The following is an 18,517-nucleotide window of genomic DNA, read 5'->3' on the forward strand; positions in this document are numbered from 1 at the left end:
CCATGATACACTTTGGGATTCTCTAAACCCTGACCCATAACACGTGGAATGAATCATATTTGCTGAAAACTGGCATCTGTGATGCTGGGGACTCTGGAGGAGACCGAGATGGATCATCCTCTTGACACTTCTGGCTGAAGATTGTTGCAAATGCCTCAGCCTTGTCTTTTGCACATCAGTGCTGGGCTCCTCCATCATTGAGGATGGGGATATTTGTGGAGTCCCCTCCTCCAGTGAGTTGTTTAATTTTCTACCACCATTCACGGGCTGGATGTGGCAAGATTGCAGAGCTTAGATCTGATGTGTTTGCTGTGGAATCATTTAGCTCTGTCTATTACTTGCTGCTTATGCTGTTTGGCACAACAGTAGTCCTGTGTTGTATCTTCATCAGGTTGACACCTCATTTTGCCTGGGTGTTGCTCTCCTGCACTCTTCATTGAAATAAGGTTGATCCCCTGACTTGGCAGTAATGGTAGAGTGGGAATTATGCCTGTCCATGAGATTGCAGATTGTGGTTGAATACAATTCTGCTGTTGCTGTTGGTCCACAGTGCCTCATGGATGCCCAGTCTTGAGTTGCTAGATCGGTGAAAAATCTATCCCATTTAACACAATGGTAGTGCCACACAACACAATGGACTGTATCCGCAATGTGAAGATGGGACTTTGTCTCCACAAGGACTGTGCGGTGGTCACTTCTACCGATACTGTCATGGATAGATGCATCTGCAGCAGGCCTGTTGATGAAGATGAGGTCAAGTATGTTTTTCGCTTTTGTTGGTTCCCTCCCCACCTGCTGCAGTCCCAGTCTAGCAGCTATGTCCTTTAGGACCTAGCCAGCTCGGTCTGCGGTGGTACTGCCAAGCCACTCTTCATAATGGACATTGAAGTCCCCACCCTCAGTGCTTCCTTTGTACATGGTGATTGAGTACAATTTCTGGTCTTGGGAGGTTATGGTGGCTTTACCTGAAGAGTCCCCAGACCATGAAGATGGTCATTCAATGCCTCACACAGAACCCAAAGAGTAAAATTCTACCCTCCTATGTTTCTTTTCATATCCATGCTGCATTACCTTTGGTTCTAAATTAGTGCACTGAAGTACCTGACTTCCTAATGTATTTCCCATTAAAATTTCATTATGAAGTGGTTATCTTCAGGAGATGTAACTCATAAAGCATGGGAATGGATTGTTTCTCCTGTTTTAAATTGTATAAATCTTGCTTGAAGGGACAAATGCATTCTTCGTGCAAGCTTATTTGTGTAGTTGTTCACAAACTCTAACTGGTCTAGTCAGCACACTGGTTCTGGGAGAGGACTATTGTACACAAGTCACATTTAAAGGATGGTTTTAATTAAAGGGGAGAATTACAATAGCAGAGCAAAAGCTCAGAAAGCCTTGGGAGAATGTCAGTAGTTATCTCAATCTGTTGTCTGCCTTTTTTAAGGTTAAAAAGGCACAGGATTGAGAAATGGCAGACCATGCAGAAATAAAAGAAACCTTGGAGCACAGACTTGAATCTGCAGACCCGTGACAGAACAGCCAGAACTTAACCCTTTCTGCTAAAGTCCAAGTGGAGTTTCATTAGGTTCTTGCAAAGAAGGTTGTACTCTGTGCCATTCCAGGATGCCATCTATATGGCTGAGTCATATAGCATGCTTGCTCTGGAGGTACAACAAGATTTTGGGTTGCAGTATGTGCCAGCACTAGCCAGCAGCTGTCCGTACTCTATCCGTATCTGCCTGTCTGCCAAGTTAGGTCACAAGAAGCTAGGTTTCCATAGTTTTGCCAGGTTCTTGCAGAGCTTGTATAAATCTTTCGTAGAATTTGCTGGGTATTTAAAAGCAGGCCATTTGACATACTTGCACTTTGAAAGGTGAAATCAATCATCACATTCTCTGATAAGGTGCTTCTTAAAAACCTTTCAGCGTCTGCCATCTGATGACTTATGTCATTGAAGGTACAGTTCCTTTCGAAGGAAAGGTTTCCACAAAAGGAAGATTATTTCATCTTAGTTAGCTGATATGCCCATAGGGCACTGCGGTTCACTGAATTGAGCCCCTGCTGCCCATGCATGATCTGGTTCTGCCAGTCCTGACAGTCCTCCCAATGTCTGCAATGTCGAGGCCCTTGGTGATGCTCCTCAGTGACTGGGATATGCTTTGGAGCACCCGGCAATGCCCACATAGGACTCGGACTGGGGCACGTCCCCTAGTAACCAGGACGAGCTCTGGATGGCCTCAGCAATCTCCACCTCAGACTGGGACATGCCCGTAGCACTTCATAAAGGTCTGCCTTCTACTGGGTTACATACCCCAGCGACTGGGTGAAGCTGCCAAGGCACTCAGTCATAACAGTCACCAACTGAGCTATATCTTGGACGCTTCCATTCAAGCTGCCGATGTCGTGCAGCAGGCTCTCCACTGTGGTTGGCCTTGGTGCCTTGCATTGTTGGCGCCATCTCCTGCACCAATCGCCTCTGGGATCCCTTCAGTCAACTATGGACATACTGGAGGATCGTTTACATCTAAATATCACGCCCACACCCTCGTGTCTGCATCAGCTTCATGTAAACCTGATACAGAGGCTCAGCATCTGCCTGGGACCCAGCTGGGTTGGGATCCAGCAAACCTCCGGCCGCTGTCTCACCTGATGTGTATCAGCAACTGCGTGGTATTCACCAGAATGCGCCGCAAAAGCCTGTCCATTACCGTTGCCCACTGATGTGTTTCTGCACTGGTGGAGGGTGGGGATGACAGCCATGAATCATCGCCGGTGTCATTCTCTGAGGTGTTCTCATGGGAGGCTGGGAGTGGGGGTGAAAGACCGTCGGATGAGGATCCTGTGGGGAAATGGACATGTGGTCATTGGGAGTGATGGGTCATTCTTTATGGCACAAACAAATCACTTGTAACAGTTCATCTGGGTGTGGGCCAGTGGAAGCTCACCTCTGTGCCATACGCTGACCTCTACGTTGGTGACGGATCTGTCCACGGCCACCCCCGCGACCTCTAGGGCCCATTCCTCATAGGTGGTGAGGACTCTGGGGCGTCATTCTCCGCCAGCGGGAGTCTCCGTTTTGCCGGCGCCCGGGGGTTTCCCGACAGCGTGGGGCTGCCCCACAATGGGAAACCCCATTGACTGGCCGGTGTTACGGAGACTCCCGCCGGCCGGTCGGGGCAGAAATGTGGCGGGGCGGGTAGGAGAATTTTGCCCCTGATGTCTGGCACCCCACCGCCCAGCTTGGCCCTCTTCCGTCTGTTGTGGGCCAAATCCTCCTGTGGGGACACAGAAGGGGCATTGTTAGCCGCACGCGTGTAGGGTGTGGGGAGGGGCTCGGGGGTTTTCAGCGGGGCGTTGCGGGAAGTGGGGGAGATAAGCCAGATGGGGGAAATTGAGAATATGGAAGAGATGGGGGGGTACAGTTGAGGGGGAATGGGGGGGGGGGGGCGGCATGGGCGGCACTGATGGTCATAGGCGTGTTGTGGCATGGAATAGTGCTGGGTGGGGGTGGTGCCAGGTGTATTCTTGAGGGGGGCGGTCGGGGTCTGCAAACCCCCCCATGCGGCCCGGTGGTGGTCATTGATCTCCTTATGGCACTGGGTGCAGGTCCTCCTGGTCACACTACCCGAGCTGACTGCCGTTGCCCAATGGCTGACCCTCCAACACCTCAGCGGAAAGGGCATCCCATCTGGCCTCTTCCAATAATCGGCCCCAATTCATGGGGCTGGTCTTCTCAGAACATGGCTGCGGGCTGAGTGGGCTTGGCTGTGAAGGAGCGGCTTAAGTGCTGCCCCCCTTGTTAGCACAAAGGGCTAGCAGGTACAGTCCTGGTGAATCTGCCGGCAGGGCCATCATTTGTGGCTTAGGGCTTCATTAAGTGGACCCATTATTGTTTTATAGCGCAGATGACTTCGCTGGGCCCAGTGACGGGAAGCTCGTGGCAGTTCCCACCACCACACTCAGACACTTTTCTATTAAATCGCATCTTAGAATTTTTCCTGCAGTGGGGAACTAAAGGCATCGGTAAAACCGTCTCCTTAGAGATTGGGGTGCCATTTTTGAAGGGTGCACACATCTCAAAGTTCGGTTGAGGATCCCCTACACCCAACCCTATCCACTGACATAGCAGACATGGGCAACACCTCCAACCCGGGAGGGGCAGCCTCCCCCTCATCACTGAAAGTCCATGTGACCTCACCCCACACTACCCAGGCGTGAGGGTGACCCGGCTGCACACCCACCCACCCATGTTGGCATTGGGGCATCGCCACCCTCCCAATGAGGATACCCCGCTATGGTGTCGCTCAGGGCCCTCAACCTTTAAGTCCCCTCCTTCAGTTCTCTATTTCATAACCCTCCTTACATTCCCCCCATCACACCCCCAACCTCCCTGACCTCCCTTCCTACCCCCCCTTCACTCCCCACCCTTCATGCCCCTGTCACCTCCCTTTCATTGGCATGACTCCCCCAGACCCCACCATTGTAGTGCCCCTGGGGTGGGCACAGTAAGAATTCTTGCAACACCAGGGTAAAGTCCAACAGGTTTGTTTTGAATCACGAGCACAGCTCCTTTCTCAGGTGAATGAAGAGGTGGGTTCCAGAAACACATATATAGAAAAACTCAATGATGCATGACGATACTTTGATCTTGTCTGCTTTCTTGCACCTTTGTAGAAACTTAATGTCAGTGTCTATATGCGCGATCTTCTCCACTTTGAGCCGGCAGTTTGAGATGTCGATGGTAGCCATGATGTGGCGCTGCTGGCATTGGACTGGGGTGGGCACAGTAAGAAGTCTTACAACATCAGGTTTCCAACAGGTTTGTTTCGAATCACTAGCTTTCGGACCGCAGCTGAGATTCACCTGAGGAAGGAGCTGCTCTCCGAAAGCTAGTGATTTGAAACAAACCTGTTGGACTTCAGTCTGGTGTTGCAGGACTTCTTACCGTGCCCACCCCAGACCAACACCGGCATCTCCACATCTTAGCACCCTGCCAGTGTAAACCTGGCATCCCTGTAATGCCAGATTGGCTTTGCCAGGGGGCCTGGTCAGCACTGGCACGGCGCCAGCATGCCCGGTTGGCACTGCCCAGGTGCCGGGGGCACTGCCATGTGCCTGCCCTGACCCCGATCACCTGGGGATTTCAATGGCTACTGAGCCACCTGGTATGGCCACAACATTTGTTTTCCGATTTTGGCAACCAGTATTAATTTGCGCTGGAATAAGGCCTCGCCAGTGGGGCCAGTGAACACCAGGAACGAGGCGACTGATGCCTTGAACGGGCTGCGCATATTTAAATGAGCTTCATGATTCACTTAAACCTACTGATCTGGATCACACTCACAGTGGGCGTGATCCAGATCATGTCGGATGTAACGGGTCGGGTGCATCGTGTGTGACTCGGTGCTCGGCATAAAACCCTTTTTTGCCTTCTCCATTTGCAACGCCATGGAAAAATCATGCTTCTGGAGAGGTGCAGTGAAATCCTTTATACACAAGTCCACAACAAACTCAGATATTTTGCTGATGTTACCTGCTGGAGCCTGGAAGGAGTTGTTGCACAAAGGTGAAGGGTTACGGTGATCTTAAGAAGTTGGTGTCCATACCTTGGTTTGAAGCTAGCATTGTTGCTGTAGCAGGTGTCATAGCTTAGTGACAATTTCTGTTGTGAAGCCCAGGAAGCTGCTTGATCCAATATACAAGCAATCGATGTCCAGCAATGGGGCAGGTATGCATCCCACCCACCGTTTTCAATGCTAAGGAGTCCACAAATCTCTGCGGCAGTACAATTTAAGAACTGACATTAAATAAGCAACATTATTCATTAAATATGCAACAAATTTGTAACAATAATTGTATCCAAATTCAATTACAAATTGAAACATTTTCAAATGAATTGCATCTCATTAAATGTGACTCACAGGTTCACATTAATTATTTCCTGTATTGTTTATCCAGCACAGTTGCTGTCTGCCAGAGCTCGATTAAATATGAAGAGAACTTTTACCATATTATGAGAGATCATAGTTCCACAATTATGATCAAATTCCACAAACAGGATCGCAATGCTGGCAATTCCTTCTTTGGTCAGTCACCTGTCAAGTTTCCATTTCCCATATACATCAGATGTCAAAGAAGGTTATTCAACAGAACAGTGGCCACTGCCAAAATAAATATTTCCTGCTGTTTAACAAATTTTATAGACATGGCAACTAGACCTATATACTTCGTCAAGTGTCATGGGAGTGTCCCTTTAAGAAATGTTTTTGACTTGTCACATGGCTTCAGTGATGTCATTGTGTGGGTGGAGCTGGGCTGTGGCTCTGGGAGTTGGTTTTTTACTTTTGCTTTGAGTTTGGAGCTGGTTTGTGGCTCTGTGGGTTTTACTTTCGCTTTGAGTTTGGACTGGTTTTGAACTGCACAGGTTGAAAGAAATGTTTCAGTGTCTTCATTTTAAAAGCTGTTTCCAGACTACTTGATAACTTAAAATAGATAACTGCTTTCTGGAAGGAATTCAAACCTGATATTTGAGAAAGGGAATAGAGTATCACTAACACGTCTTATACCAGTAAGAGTGCTGTGTGATGGGCCACACGTTTGAAAAGGGGTTTCTGGTTTTACATGGATTTTGTTACTGAATTGGAGCAGTTGTAGTGGAATTTCATTAAGGGTTATTCACAGATTACTGTAGCTGTGTGGGGTCTTTAGGTTTGTAGTTGATAATAATTCTTACTGTGTATGTTTATACAAATGTTAACTAAATTTGTAAAATAAAGCTTGTTTTTTTGATTAAAAGCATCTAAGAACTCTGTTAAATAACACCTGAAAGGCAGGCTCTTGTGCTCATCGTAACCAAAATCAATAAACAGTTGTAGGTCAGGTGAACTCTATGATATACTTTGGAGTTTTCTAAACCCTAACCCATAACACATCTATGATTCAAATAACCTATCTAACCAGATTATGACCAAACCTGTTATGATTTTTAAAATCTCAATCATATCTCTTCTAAGCATCTTCTTCTTGCCAGCATATAGCCCCAATTTCCTGACCCTACATTGACTACTAACAACTCTAAGATTTAGTATTATCCTGATCCCTCTCCTCTGCATCCTCCCTGTAAGTTCCATTCATTCAGTTTGTGCAAGCATTGGAAATGTTCATAGTTTGAAGAGTTGATGGTTCAAGTTCAAAAAATAGAACTAGAAGAACTAGGGGGGCATTTTTGTGTCGCAGATGGGTGAGCTAGGATGATTTCCAGGTTAGAAACCTGATGCGCAACAGATCTGATGCATGATATTCACAGGGGTGACCCCATAATTCAGTTGGAGATGGGCTCACTGTTCAATTAGCAAATATAGGAGCAGAAACAGAGGCAGGATTTTTACAATGGAGACTCTATTTAAGCAGACCATGCTGGCCACAGCTGTGGATGCTGTTTGTTTCAATCTGCTGTTGGCTCCAAGATATTGAAGGAGAGCCAAAGGCCTGGAATCCAGGGCAGAAGTTAGAGGCTGTGAGGGCAAGGAGGGAGGTCTTGTCCCAGAGGGTGATTGGAGGAGACCACCCACACTGACAAAACATGCCTGCAGAACATCAATGTAATTCTGAGCTGCAGAAGTGCCACCTGGAGTTTAGTGCTGGATATGGTTCAATGACCTGATAAGCTCTGGCAAGGTGGGTGTCACTCCTAAACCTCAGGCCTGGTCCCAGTGTACTCATCCTCCAATAGACACACAACTTGGAGTCTGAGGCCATACGGCTGCAGAGTGGTACAGTTGTTGGCATTGATGCCTCACAGCGCAAGGAACCCAGCTTTGATTCCAGCCTTGGGTGATTGGGTACAGTTTGCACATTCTCCCCGTGTTTGTGTGGGTTTCGGAATTCAGAAGTGGAGGCACCTTAGCTCTTGACCTTGTCCAAAAGGTACAAGGTACTTGCTCCCTGTGTGGATAAGGAAAAGGACTGTTGGGAGGATGAGAAAGCTGACCACTGCACTGTGGTACAGGAAGCCATTCAAGCGGGGGTGGGGGTGAGCAAAAACACATGTGGTAGTGGCAGCGCATTTCATGACTGGGGTACTGATAGCATCCTTTGTAAGCAGCACGGAGAGTGATAACGATTTTCTTTACTTCTATCATGGGGTGTGAGCATCGCTGTCTAGGCCAGCATTTCTTGCCCAAATCTACAGGACAATGGTTAGCACAGTTGCTTCACAGCGCCAGGGTCCCAGTTTCGATTCACGGCTTGGGTCACTGTCTGTGTGGAATCGGCATGTTCTCTCCGTGTCTTCGTTGGTATCCTCCGGGTGCTCCGGTTTCCTCCCACAAGTCCTGAAAGATGGGCTGTTGGGTGAGTTGGACATTATGAGGTCTCCTCAGTGTATCTGAACAGACGCCAGCGTTTGACGACTAGGGGCTTTTCACAGTTAACTTCATTGCAGTGTTAATGTAAGTCTACCTGTGACACTAATAAATATTATTATTATTATTGCCCTCGAGAAGGTGGGTGGGGGGCCACCTTCCTGAATTACTGCAGTCCATCTGGTGGAGGTTCACCCACAATGCTATTAAGACGGAAATTCCATGATTTTGAGCCACCGATGGCGAAGGAACATAGGAACATAAGGCATAGAAGCAGGAGTAGGTTATTCGGCCTTTAAACTTTCCCCTCCATTTGATGTGAACATGGCTGACCTGATTGTGGTCTCAACTCCACTTTCCTGTCTGCACCCTCGACACCTGGTCTACTAAAAATCTAATTCAGTCTTGAATAAATTCAATTACCCAACCTCTGTTATTTTCTAGGGAAGAAAATTCCACAGACCTTCCGATACCATTCCAGGTCAAGAGGATGTGTGGCTTGGAGAGGAACTTGCACGTGGTGGTTCTCTCCTGTATCTGCCTCCATTGTCCAGCTCGGTACAGGTTGCAGGTTTGGAAGATGCTGTCAAATCTTTGCAGTGGTGAATTTCTGCAGTGTATCTTGTCGATGGTAAATACTTCTGCATTGTATGTTGATGATTGAGTTTTGAAGGTGGTGATGGGTGGCGGATGTCAAGTTTCTTGAGTATTGTTGGAGCTGCATCCGTCACAGCAAACAAAGTGTATTCCATCGCACTCTTGACTTTTGCCTAATAGATACATACATACATACATACAAACATATGCATTAGGAGCAGAAATAGGCCATTTAGACTCTCAAGCCGGCTCCACCATTCAATAATATCATGGCTGATCTGACCGAGCCCTCAAATCTATTTCCTTCCTACTGACTCAGTAATGCAGAGCATTACTGAGACCACATCTCGAATACCGGGCGGAATCTTACCAAAATTTGCCCCAGGCTAAGGCTCAGACTGAAAACTGACATGTAACACGCGGTGGTATTGCCAGCAGTCCCACCACCCTCCCTCCAACTTCACGTCGGCGAGATATAAATATTTAGTGAGGGGGATCATGTGATAGGGGGCCCGTTAATAATATTCGAACAAATTAAAATCTATTTAAATGAAGTTCACGCCCACTTGTAGGTGAGATTCTCGCGTCGTCATCGGCGAGGGGCGGGGAAAATCAGGAAACGTGATCTCTGGAAACAATCGTGTTTCCCGATCTCTCCAGGTTTCCCACTCACGTCGTCGATCCCACTCACAGCTCGTGCAGGCTCAAAATCGCCCCAATGTGTGCAGTTTTAGTCTCCATATTTAAAGAACAATGTAAATGCATTGGAGGTGGTTCGGAGGAGGTTTATTAGATTGTACCTGGAATGAGCGGTTATCTTATGAGGATAGATTGGAAAGGCTGGGCTTGATTCTATTACATAAGTTTACAAGATTGAAGGGTGACTTGATTGAAATATATAAGATCCTGAATGGTCCTGACATGGTGGATGTGGAAAGAATGCTTCTGCTCGTGGGTGGGTCAGAGCTTGAGGGCACCGTTTAAAAATTAGGGGTTGCCCTTATAGGACAGAGATTAGAACGTTTCTTTCTCTCAGAAGGTTGTGTGACTTTGGAACTCTCTGTCTTATAAGGCTGTGGAAGCGGTGTCACTGAATATTTTTAAGGCAGAGGTAGATAGACTCTTCTTAGGCAACTGAATCAAAGGTTATCCAGTGTAGATGGAGATATAGAAGTCAAAATGCCAACTGATCAGCCGTGATCTTATTGAATAGCAGGGGAGGCTCGAGGGGGCCAGATGGCCTACTTCATCCTCTATTTCATCAGTTTGTATGTTTGTAACATTTCCTCATAGGATAACCCCCTCATTCCAAGAATTGATCAAGTTACCTGAACAAGCAGACCAACCTTGTATATTTAATAGATGGTGGACAAGCTTTGGGGAATCAGGAATTAAGTTACTCAATGCAATATTCCCAGCCTCTGACCTGCTCTTACCCACACTATTTATATGTTCAGTTTCTGGGCAACGGTAACCCCCAGAATGTAGGGCTGTTTTAGCTCATTTGGCTAGACAGCTGGCTTGTGTTGCAGTGCCATGCCAGCAGAGTGGGCTCAATTATCGTATCAGCTGAAGTTATTCATGAACTTGTCCCTTGCCTGAGGTGTGGCGATCCTCAGGTTAATTCACCACCAGTCAGCTCTACCCCTCAAAGGGGAAAGCAGCCTATGATCATCTGGGACTATGGTGACTTTATCTTACTTATCTAATAGTGGGAGATTCAGCTATAAAATTGACATTGCGAGTTAAGAGGAGATGGTTGAATTCTGTTGCCGGCCAAGATCATTGCTTGGCAATTGTGTGGTATAAATGTAACTTGCCACTTAACAGCCCGAACCTGAATGTTGTCCATTCTTGCGGCATATGCTATGGACTGCTTCAGGATCTGAGGAGTCATGACTGGTGCTGGACACTGTACAATCATTAGCTAAAATTCCCATTTCTGATCTTATGATGGAAGAAAGGTCATTGATGAAGATGTGTTGGGCCTCCGACAGACAACAATTGATAAAAAACAAATTAATCTTAAATTATGATTTCCCTGGTTTCATTCCTCTATAAAAACTGAAAACGGTACAAAACGTTTTACTTCTCATTTATACAGCTCTTACTGGGCTGCCTTTTGAGTTAGACAATATTCTGTTATGTAACATATTCTGAATTTATGACTTGGAGTAGGTAAGATTGGGGGTCACCAATCAACAATGACAGATTAAGTCAAAAACCAGCATCAGGAATCTTTTCACAATTTTTGGCATATTTTCAATGCTTTATTTCTTTGGATCAGCAAATTGAGTAAAAGTCATTCATCCCCAGCATCCAGTGAAACCAGTCTCTTAGTTTTCTTGCACATCTTGGCATTGCAATTCACCTGCCAAGTTGCAAGTGCCCTCATTCAGATATCACATAACAAGGGCCTGCGGCGCTCCAACTCCAAGTATCCTGCTTTTATGTTCGGCGTGTACTCAGGGTAAATTGGACTGAGAATTACAAGGCACAGCCTATGCCATGATCAGTTGAGACAGGCATAAATGGAGAACCTCAGAGCCTGAGGAATGTGGAGCAAATCATTAGCGATTATTAGCATTAGCAATGTATTCAGAGATGCTTTGCGTTTTTACTTGCAAAGGTCTAGAGACGCTTTTCAATTTTGCTGAAAAGTTCAGATCCATGGAAATTATTCTCTCCTTATGACTCTCAGGAGCAGGTTTGGCAATCTCTCTGGGCCTTGTATGTCATTCTCATGGAGGAGGGAAAAAACAACACAGAATAGAGCAAAGGAAAACTTAGGTAGCATTTACTAAGGTCACCCCACCATAGAATAGAGAGAACCACAGGTCATGTGAGGATTTCACCGTGGAGAGTGTTTTACAGAGCTAGTTACTCTGAAAGTGTTAGAAGAAATAAAACCACTTGTAATTTCAATGTAACTATTTTAAACCCCCAGACTGAGCCTGCTGAGACACCCCTCACACACCACACCTCCCTCCCCAGGGCATTCCCAGCCCCACCTGACTCCTCATCCTCCATGTGATTCCCCTCACATCGCAACACCCAACCGCACAGGATTTTCTACCAGCCCAACCTGCAGGCCTGACTCTAAGTTCCTCTCTCACCCCCAGTCCGATCCAACCCCCATTGTCCAACAGAGATGAGGGGTTTGTCTGATGAAGAGAGATTGTAAAGTTTAGGTATATAGTCTCTCCAGTTTAGAAGAATGAGAGGAGATCTAAGTGAGGTATATAAGATGATAAAAGGTATTGACAAAGTAGACGTAGAGTGGATGTTTCCTCTTGTGGGGCAACTTAAAATGAGGTATAGCTTTAGGATGAGGGGTAGATTTGAAACAGGGATAAGAAGAAACTACTTCTCTCGAAGAGTCCTGAATCTGTGGAATTCACTATCCCAGAGTACGATGGATGCTGAGACATTGAGTAAAGTTAAGGAGGAGATAGACAGATTTTTAATTAGTAACGGGCAAGGAAGTGGAGTTGAGACCAAATGGAGATCAGCTATAATTGTAATGAATGGCTGAGTGGACTTGAGGGGCTGAATACCTACTCCTGTTCCTAGTTCTTATGTTCTCATGATGTCATAAAGCTTCTATATAAATGCTAAGTGGTAGTTTAAAAGTGAAGGCAAGAGACCATGGGTGCGATTCAACAGCTTCATTGCACCAAACCTGGTGTCGTGAAGAGACCATTGAATCTCACGAGAGACCTCTCAAGAGAGGTCTTTCATGAGTCAATGAAATCTCGTGAGATGTCAAGATCTGGATCTCACTCTTGCTGGGCGTGATCCAGATATACATATTTAAATGAGCCATTAGTCACCTTGGGGCGGTCTGAGCTCCCTACTAGTGCAGGAACTGACTAAGTGTGGTCTCAACAGGGCGTTCCTCGCCGAGGCCAAAACAAACGGCAACGTGCCGTTGGATAGTGGGGTCTTTCTCGACACAGTAGGGGTCGAGAAACACCCCGCTAAACATGCCCAAAACTGGATATAAAAATGTTTTGGTGAATCATGCCCCATAGACATAATCAATAAATATGTAGCACCAGGAGCAGCAGAAAGTGCTCTTATAGTCTAACAATAACAGATGTGTTGGTGAGCTGATGAATACATTATTGGGATTACATTCTCAGAAAATCACTAAAAGAATGACTTATGTAAGAGTCCTTCCCAATATTCCCTTATTTCCCTTTTATTTTGCCATTATCATTTTTGAATAATGGTGACTAATGGGCATGTATCTTTCAGTCAAGAAGCAGAGAGAATAAGGAATTCAGAAATTACTGGAGAGAACACTCTGTTAGTCTCTGCTAGTTTGAACAGGAGGCCTCAGACCTTTCAGCATCAGACAGAAATGGGGTCTGACTCAGTTAGATTGATTGGCTGGCGACGATGAATTGGCCAAAAAGCTGTACTCTGCCTGGTAACAGGTGATGATTGGATCTCATCCCAGTGGAATAATTTTGAGAGTCCCACGGAGCCCAGTTTGACTCCTGGAAGCTCAGGGTCTACGATCCTCTCTTTCTCTCTTCAATGTTTTCTCCAGAAAGGCTGTGATTCCTGTATTTCTGGAACTGCAAAGAATCTGAGTGAATGAATATGCAGGAAAACCATTACAGGCTGCAAACAAAAACCAGGACTCTCTCTCTCTCTCTCTCCCATCTCTCCAGAAATGCTGTGGGTGCTGTATTTCTGAAACTACAGAGACCTGAATGAATCTACAGTAAAAGCTTCACACTGAAAGTGAAATTTGATGAGGAATAAAATGCTAAAAACCACCATCTGAAACAAAGAGGCTTTTTCCCTTTTTAAATAAATTTCAACTACCAACTTTTTTCCCATTTGAAGGGCAATTTAGCGTGGCCAATTCACCTACCCTTCACATCCTTTTTGGGTTGATGAGATCCATGCAGACATGGGGAGAATGTGCAAACTCCACATGAACAGTGACCCGAGCCAGGATTGAACCCGGGTCCTCAGCGTCGTGAAGCAGCATTGCTAACCACTGCGCCACCGTGCTGCCCCATCTTTTTCCATTTTACTTATGATTTTTACCCCTTTCCTTTCCTCTATGTTTTTTTTGTCTTATGTGTGTTGCCTTTTCTTTTCCTCTGTCTTTTCCTGTGGCTCTGTTCCAATTATGGCAATCAGTGGGTTAGCCCTTCTTTCTTTTGATATCAATGTTCTAATGATCAGAATCGCCAGGTATCAAATGATACCACCACAAGGTTCAATCGGCTGTCGATCAAAGAGCCAAACATCAGTTAGTTAGTTCAAGGTCAAGGGTACTTTATTTACACATCAATTAGTCATGCAATATAAACACTGCTAGTTAACTACACCTATCGACTAAGACAACCTGTACTTAACTTCGGTTACCCGGCTAAGGTCAGATAAACAGTGGCCGCTGTTCGATTCTGGATCTATCGAGTTCGAAGGAGTAATTGCTGCTCAGCTAGGCTCATCCGTCTGGTAGCGAGCATTGAACTTGGACTTGTTTCTGGTGTTGCTGCAATTGGAGATGGCCGTGACCTGGCACCAGGGCCAAGAGAGGACGAACAAATGGCGAACTCTTCTTCTTATACTTGGGGGTTTTTGTGCTCTTTTGGGCGGTCCTTCAGTTTGAACCCCACTAATTGGGTGATCCCTCATCACTCCGTTCGATTCCTAACCAATAAGTGGGCGGGGATCTGGATGGCTGGGCGTGTCCCAAGCGCTCACTGACCCCGTTGTTTACGCGTCCCCTGAACAGGGAGTGGCGCCAAAATGTCTGGGACTGTACCGGTCTCTCGAGTACCAGTCCTTTGTTCTGGTGGAGATGGTCCAATGCTAATCGGCTCATCAAAATGCTAATTGTTCGGAGTTTCGATACCGTCTGGACTCCTTGTTTGTAAATATACATTTTCAGGCTCTGAGCCTGCCTGAGTCTTGGCTTGTCCATTTTACCTGCTAGGCTTAGCGAGTTTCTCCATCCCGAGTTGTAAGTGGCCATCCCAGATGGCTACATGCGTGTGTGTGTATAAAGGGTGGGGCAACTTAAAGCGGGGAATTAGGAATTAGATAATAGTTGTATTTTCTGCATATTTCATTACAGTTCTTGTTATTAATGAAAGGTAATTGCTTTTACATTTACAAAACCTGGTGACAGTAATTATTGGACCAAGGGCCAAAACCTTTGGGTATTTTTCAAAGAATTATTGGTTAATTCACTTGCGTTGTGACTCCGGCTGAATTGAATTGGGATTGGAATTGACTGCGCACTAGCCCAGAGTGTCGTAACAATTACAGAATTAGAAATTTTCACACAAAATGCCATGAGGAAATGGAATGGGCATTGAGGGACAGATTTGCCAGAATTTTAAATGTAGTTAAAAATGCTTTTCAAAACAGCACAAGAATATTTGGAAAAGCGGCAAGAAGATGGAAAAAAAAGACATAGGGGGCGATTCTCCGAGATGGAGACCAAGTGCCCGCGCCGTCGTGAACGGCCAATTCACTGCCTGAGAGGGGGCCAGCAGCGGCGCCACGAGGAACGCGGTGTGCAGAGCGCTGGTGCGCCGTCATCGGGAGACGCCACGATGACGCCGCGCCATGTATAAGGAAGTGCGCAGGAAGCACAGAAACACCAGGGGGCGACATGGAGTAGCCCCGTCGCGGCGCACCCCGCTTCAGGGACAGTGACCTGGAGTCACTTTTGGATGCAGTGGAGAAGCGCAGGGCCATCCTCTATCCCCAACGAGGACAATGGCAGTCAAGCAGCACCGTGAGGCGTGGATGGCGAGAGGTGGGGGCCGCAGTCAGCGCTGTGGGGCACACCCACTTCACAGGGGAACAGTGCAGGAAGAAGCTGCACGACCTCATGAGGGCAGCGAGGGTAAGTTCCCTGAGCCGCGCCCTGGGCAATGCCCCCCCATTGCCCACGCTGGGGGGGTGCGCCGGGGGGCGGGGGGCGCCGGGAGCTGGGGGGGGCACCGGGGCGGGGGTTGGGGCACCAGGGACGGGAGGGGCCAAGGGGGGGGCTGATTGCACCCGGGGCACATGTGGATCCCCCCCCCCTCCATGGGCAGATGCCATGGCATGGGTCAGAGTGTCCCCTGTGTGTGATAAAGTTGCGTTCATACGTGCGTCCTGCAAATGTGCGTCTAACCATGTGCTGCCCCCCCCCCCCCCCCCCCCCCCCCCCCCCCCCGCAAGGCAAGACAGCGCACAATTTCCGGGAGCGTGCAAGAACCGGAGGTGGATCTCCCCAGCTGCACCTCCTGACCCCATACGAGCAGAGGGCACTGGACCTTGCCGGGGGAGTCGTCAGCCGGGAGGGAGCGCCGTGCCAGGTCGGAGGAGAAGCTCCAAGTGAGAATCCACTGTATGCATGCAGTCCCTCATCCCATCTCTGTCCCCACCCCCCTCACACCCCACCGCCTGACACTGCACCACCCCACAGTCAACGCCCTCACCACACCGCCGCCTGACACTGCATCACCCCACAGTCAACACCCTCACCACACCGCCGCCTGACACTGCATCACCCCACAGTCCACGCCCTCACCACCCCACCGCCTGACACTGCACCACCCCACAGTCAATGCCCTCACTACGCACCCCCTCAACCCCTAACAAACGACGATGCAAGACTAACGAGACCTGCCTTAATGTGTTATCCAGGGCCACACGAGCACCACCGTGGGACCGTCCGTTAACCACGCCAACGTGCAGCACCAACCTCTTCCGGCCGCAGTGTCCACCCGGAAAGACGGGCCGACAACGAACAGGTGAGCCATCCTCTGAGGCTGGCACACCGAGGCCTGACGCACAGAGGACAGACAGAGACGTTAGGACAGACGATAACGACTCACATGAAAGTTTGACGGACGGGGAGGGGACAGCTAGTCTGGACAGTGACGCACAGAGGACGTTGTGGCACTCGAGGCACGGGGGCAGGGAACCTCGCACCGGCCGTGGTCGAAACCCAGTGGGCCCCGGCTCCACACAGGAGACTGAGCTGGGGACAGACAAAGACCTAGCGGCCGCGGCACTGCTGTCACCCACACCCCCCAACACCACAGATACACTCACGTCGGTTGGGCAAGTTAGTGGTGAGGCACCTGGTACACATTCTGGTGCGCACCACACAGTCAAACCGGTACAGCAGGTGGAGGTAGGAGAAGCCGAGGGCCTGGATGGTCGGAGGGCAGGCCAGGCCCAGCACCCAGCTGCTGCCCAGACAGCTCCCGGTTTCCTGACCATTCCAGGCTCATCTCCAGACCCAATGCAATTGGCACCCCAGGGACCAGATGACGGGATGATGGCTGTCTTCCGGCAACTGCAGACGCAGCTGGAGGAGTCCATCCGTGTCCAGGAACAGGGTGTATTGCCGGTCATGGCTGCAGCCCAGGCCGACACCGCACGGGTGGCGTCCGCGATGGAGGCAACGGGGGAAACGGCTTCGGCCATGGGTCAGGTTCTTCAGGGCGTGGGGCTTAGTGCGCACGCGTCATCGCGGCCCATGACAGGACTGCCCTCTCACAGGCAGCCATGCTCCAGAGCCACATGGACATTACCGCCGTGCTCCGGGCTCGGGCCCAGTCTCAGCAGGCCATTGCTGAGAGCATCGGCGGCCTTGTCCATGTGGTGGACGGCGTCGCCCAAACCCAGCGGGAGGTAGCGCTGTCCCTGACAGGGATGTCGCACTCCCTCAGCTCCATAGCCGGCAGCGTTCAGACCCTGGTCGAAACCACAGCGGGCCTCCAGGACTGGCAGCGCCAGGTGTCCGTGGTGCAATGGGGCGTGCCTCCCCATGCACACAATCCCTTAGAGAGGCCCGGGGGCCAATTGTCTCGCCGGGGGAGGAGGAGGTCCCAGTGCCTGTCCCTGTAGCCACAGCAAGGGAGGAACCGGGGCACTCACACTCCCCCCGTCATGTCCCTGGTGCATCTGGTGGGCAGCGGGCAGAGGAGGGTGTCACCACGCCATCCTGCATGCCCGCCGAGCAGCCTGGCGCATCCAGACCGGGCCACCACAGGAAGCGCGCGCCGACGGGAAGCCAAGTCGAAGGGCAGGACTCTCAGCTGTCCGCATCCACTCCTGCTGTACCGTCTGGGGGAACACCTAGACGTAGTGGTAGGGCCCGGAAGGCAAAAAAGTTAGGCACGTAGTAAGTTGACACGGGTGCAGGGCACAGATTAGTTATAGGGGCTAGGGCACGTGTGTTGCATTGTCACAATAAATGTTGCTACTCCAAACCTCCATGCATCTGCCCTTTTTCTAAGGGTGGGGTGGCGGTGTGGGGTGGCTGGGGGGGAAGGGAGGGTGGCGGTGTGGGGGGGGAAGTGAGGGCGCCCACTGATGGTTCTGGCCGACGATCATCGCAAGGGTGAGGCTGGGAGTGGACCCCACCCCGACACCAAACACGCCTTGTCCTCCGTGCAACAACGCCCGTGGCCCCACATGGACATGTGATGGAGTGTCCCTGACGCATAGAGGGGACACCGAGGTGGTGGTGTTCAGAAATGGCCATGAGTCAGATGGTCAGTAGCGATTTGTGGCTT

The sequence above is a fragment of the Scyliorhinus torazame genome, chromosome 9 (assembly GCF_047496885.1).
Source record: "Scyliorhinus torazame isolate Kashiwa2021f chromosome 9, sScyTor2.1, whole genome shotgun sequence".
Lineage (NCBI taxonomy): Eukaryota > Metazoa > Chordata > Chondrichthyes > Carcharhiniformes > Scyliorhinidae > Scyliorhinus > Scyliorhinus torazame.